A 4,663-nucleotide genomic window follows, 5' to 3' on the forward strand; every position below is an offset into this window, starting at 1 on the left:
AGGCAGAGAGAGCACCCAGCTCCACCCAGAGCAGAACACAACGTCCCCTTTCTCCAGCTTTGCCCAGCCCTCGACAGCAACAGCAGAACCACCCCAGGCAGAGCTTTGCGGTGTCCCACGCTCCGTGCCAGGCACAGAGACCCCCAGTAAACGCAGAGTGCATCTGTTCAAAGCAGGAGAGCAAACACAAGCAAGGATGGTAGTGAGCTTTGAGGGGGAAGGGGCTCCATTTTTGTTTCATTTTTTCATTTTTTTTCATTTTTTCGCAATTTTTTTTCTATTTTGTTTCATAATGCACCTTTGGGAATCACCTCGGTACGTGGATGCTGCTGCATCCCTCAAGCAGCACCGCGGTCGCCCCAGGAGCTCGTGCTGCACCTGCGTGGCAGCAGGGTGATGCTGCAGAGACCTACCCCAGTGCTTACCTGCACCCTCATGCTGGAGCTGGGAGTTTCCTCGCCATCCCTGCGGGCATCCCTTTCCCAAGGAAGAAGATTCAAACCAGAAAAGCCTCAAGCGAGCCGGGAGGATTGCCCACCTCCAGAGAGACAGAGCCGTGACCCCCGGCAGCAGCACACCACTGGTGTCTGCCCTGCCTTTCTCCTTGATTTAATTCATTGCTCATTTACTTCAGTAATTATATTAGGAAAGCGTAAGCAGGACACAGGAGTCCCTTGGAGGCTGCTAATTGTTGCTGGAACAAGGCCATTCGGGTGCTAATTGAGAGGAATGCGGCTCCTCACCGGGAGCTGCTGCAGCTGAGACCACTTGGGGCGAAGCCCCACGTCCCCACTGCAGCCCCGGCCTCGTCAGCCTTAATTGCCTGGTGAGATCAGGGGGTGTCACAGATATAAACCTTTTTTTTTAGGGGAGGAGGTAGAGTGCACTCATGCTGATGGGACAATCCCATTTTTATACGGATTTGTAAAGTAGGACCCTTCTGTGTCCTCCAGGCAGCCCCGTGAGATTTAGGGACTCCTTGGTCACCCCCCGAGCCCTTCTTCTCCTGCGGCAGCTCTTGGGGACAGTGGCTGCAGCTGGATGAGTCCAAGTTCCCTGGCAGGTTTGGGACACAGCTCCTGGGACAAAGCCCCCCTGTGCCACCCCCAAAGCACCTCTCCAGCCGCTCCCCCAGATTGAAGCCGAGGGTTCTGGTTTTCCTGCTGCGCAGCATTGCACCCCCTAGATCCTTTAAACCTCACAGGGTCATCCGAGGCCCCAGGACCTGTGAGAGGCTCCAGAGCTTCACTTACACTATTAAAGATAAGAAAATAAATCAATTCCAGATTGCACTCCTTGTCAGAGACCTCACCAAGCCTCCTGCCAGCTTCCTCCTCCGGTGAGATTATCCCAGATAACGATGATGGGTGATGTGAGGAGATGGTTGGTGCCTCAGTGGAATTGTTCCTATTTAACAAAAGGGACCAGTTTCCTACATCCTCCTCTTTCTTTTTCTCTTCCCCCTGGAACAGCATCAAGTGAAATTCTGGGCTTGAGGATCAAGAGGTTTCTAAACTTGAGCATCCCGGCCCCGTGCACATCCCCATCCCCGATCGCAGCTCCGCTCATCACCACACGGCCGGCAAGAGGTTATTTTTATGCCTTTAAAATTAAACGCAACACAATGGGGGAAAAAAAAGTATTTCTTGTGAAGTGAAGCAGCTCAGGAAAGTTAATGAGGCAAAAGTATCTGCTCGTGAGGAAGCCGGAGGTGTCAGGAGTGCCCCAAGGTGACAGCTTATTTAACGGAGGATTGAGAAGAGGGAGGAAGAAGATGACACCTGCCCGACCACGCTGGTGCGGGTGCTTATTACAGCCTGGAGGAGAACATCAAATTAATTACAGAGGCAAAGGTGCCGTCCCATCTATTTTTAATCACCTCTCGTTGGAAGAGCCTCTCAGCGTTGCTGGAGCTGCCCTTGCCGTGAGAGATGGGTTGTACCGTGGGTGACCAAAGCCCACACCAGCACATGAGAGAACTTGCTCTTAGAGTAACAAACTGTCCTTCATCCCTTTTTTTTCTCCTTTCTGCGAGCGAGTTGAAGTGAAGGGAGAGCCGTGGAGAGAGGATGGGAACGGGCGGGGGGTACCACAGGATCAGGCAGGGAAGGGGTTAGGGCACAGGGACTGCACATGGGGTGCGTGGCTCAGGGTATTCCCAGGCGTTGGGAAGCTGTGGCAGACACCTCCTCGCAGCATCTTGCTTGTGAATCTGGGTTAGCAGAAGAAAAAGAGAAGGAAAATCCCATGTTTGCAGGCAGTCCTGGTCCCACGCGCTGTACAGCCCTCGGGTAGGTGCAAGTCCTGCAGCTGCTGGACCCCACACTCAGCCGGGACATTGGGAAGCCACCGGGTCCCTGCAGCCTCTTGGGGCCGTGCCCGCAGGTGGGTTTTGCAGGCTGGTTTCTGCTCCTCTGGTCACACCGAAGCTGCCACCAGCCAAAAACCACCAGAGCATCTCTGCTGCCCGCATGCCCGTGCCCGGCATGCGGGACCCAACCCTACTGCAACGATTCGCACAGACAAGGGTTGCAGCGGTTTGGAGCAGGACTGTCCACGCTGCAGTTCACAACGCAGCCCCAGGAGAGCCTGCACAAGGTCTCCAACCATCCCTCCGGCGTGTGGGATCTCTCCAAATCCAGATGAGATGTGGTTTAGCTCCAGCTGAGAGAGGCTGGAGACGCCCCGACCCACACAGCTCCTTTTGTGCTGCTCCTCGAAAAAGACCGTTCCCAAAACAACGCCGTGGAAATGAAATCCTCGTATGCGGCACGCAGCAGGGAAGGCAGCGATTGAGCACGTAGCAGGAACGGCAGCGATTGAGCACGTAGCAGGAACGGCAGCGATTTAGCACGTAGCAGGAACGGCAGCGATTTAGCACGCTGCATTAGCTCCGCTGCATCCTCCAGAACAATTTCCCACAGCCTCCTTCTGCTGCTTCACGAGCGGAGAGCGTCTCGTCCCCTTGCCCTCCTTCCAGGAAAGGCTCTGTGCCTGGAGAAGGAAGGCTTAGCGAGGCTTTGGAAGGATAACTCACCAGGGTTTTGCTTCTCAGACTCGGCGTCCCCAGCTCCAGGATCAGCACTTCCACCTTGAAGAGCTTTGCTTGCAGCAGCTCAAGGCACCTGGATTATCAGCATGGCTCATGCCTTCAGCCTGCACATATGAATATTCAGCAGCTCCAGCACCATCCCTGTGCCTAGGACCCAGCTGGGGGGGCACAGTTGCCATCCGGGGGGCTCCAGCCACGGCAGCTCCCATCCCTGTGCAGCCAGCAGCTCCCAGCACGGCCAGGGGTGCTTGGGGAGGGCACAGCACAACCGAAACACCCCCGAGAGCGAGGGGGCAACCCTTAACTCAGGCTCAATCAAAGCTCTCTGCTTTCTGCTGGTGCCTCCTTGGCTGGAAGACCCGAGGAGCTCTGGGGAGGTGGCTGGGTGTCTCCTGAGGATGGGGCGCAGCTACCTGGTGGGCAGCAGATGTGGCATCAGCTACTGGCTGGAGACATTTCTCCCTGATCTTCCGAGTTTACACCCCCTTTGGAAAGGCCCCAGGTGTTTCTAGCCTTCTTGGGGGAGAAGCAAATCCAACCATCACCAAGACAAGCAACCTGCACTGTATTTTACAGCCCCTTTGCTAAAGGAACACACTGCCAGTGCTCAGGGGGTCCGTGCGCCTCTGCCCAGACCTTGAACCCCCAGCTGAAGCAGGAGGATGGCTGGGAGCAGCCAGGGTTTCGGCTCACCCCACACCTGAGGGACCCTAAAATTGGCTGGGGAGCCCCTCGAATGCCGCCCTCCACGCCTGGATGCTGCTCTCGGTGCCAAACGGCTCAGCACATCTGGCTCTGTACTTCAGAGCTGTCGTTTTCCTGGCTGTTAGAGGAGAGAATATGGTAAAGAACAGCCTGGGTTCGCGACGCGACTCCTGCGAGAGACGTGACATGTTTATTTTCCCCGCGCCAACTTCCACATCAAACGCGCTTTCTTTTTTCCGTGCTGCAAAAGGGAATAGATCTCCCTCCCTCCCCCTGCCTCCCAGCACCCAGCTGCCTGCAAACAGCCCAGCCCAGCCTTCAGCTCAGATTTTGGCAGCCCCAGCTCGCCGAGATGCCCCTGACCTCCCCTGTTCCACGGGCACAGCTGGGTGGGGGGTGACATTTCTGCTCCCTGGCACAAGTGGAAAAAAAATAAATTTCAAGAAACTTGATGTGTTGTGTGACCCAAATCTCAACGTTTCATTTCGGTTTTAAGCGCTGTCAGGTTGCTTGGGAGGGGAAAAAAAAAAAAAAAGACATTAAGGAAAGAGGCTGCTGTTTTCAAAAACAAAGTTATTGCACATAAAAAACCCCTGCCACACAGAAACGTGTCAGCTCCTTTGAAATGTTTGCTTGTTTGCTTGTCTCCTGGAGCAAAACAGTCAGGGAATTGTTCGCAGCATTGCAAAATATTTCGACTGACCCAAATCCCGGCGTTTCTGCAGCTGAAGGGCCCCCGTCCCCCCCCGGGGCTCGGACACACACCCAGGCACAGGGGGATGCTCGCCTTGTCGTGCTGCTTCATCCCTTGGTTCGTTGCTCTTGGTTTATTTTTTTTTCTCCATTATAGACATTATTAAAAAAAATAAACTTTACAATAATACATTTTTAAGTTGTTGTTGCCAC

The sequence above is a fragment of the Nyctibius grandis genome, chromosome 33 (assembly GCF_013368605.1).
Source record: "Nyctibius grandis isolate bNycGra1 chromosome 33, bNycGra1.pri, whole genome shotgun sequence".
Lineage (NCBI taxonomy): Eukaryota > Metazoa > Chordata > Aves > Nyctibiiformes > Nyctibiidae > Nyctibius > Nyctibius grandis.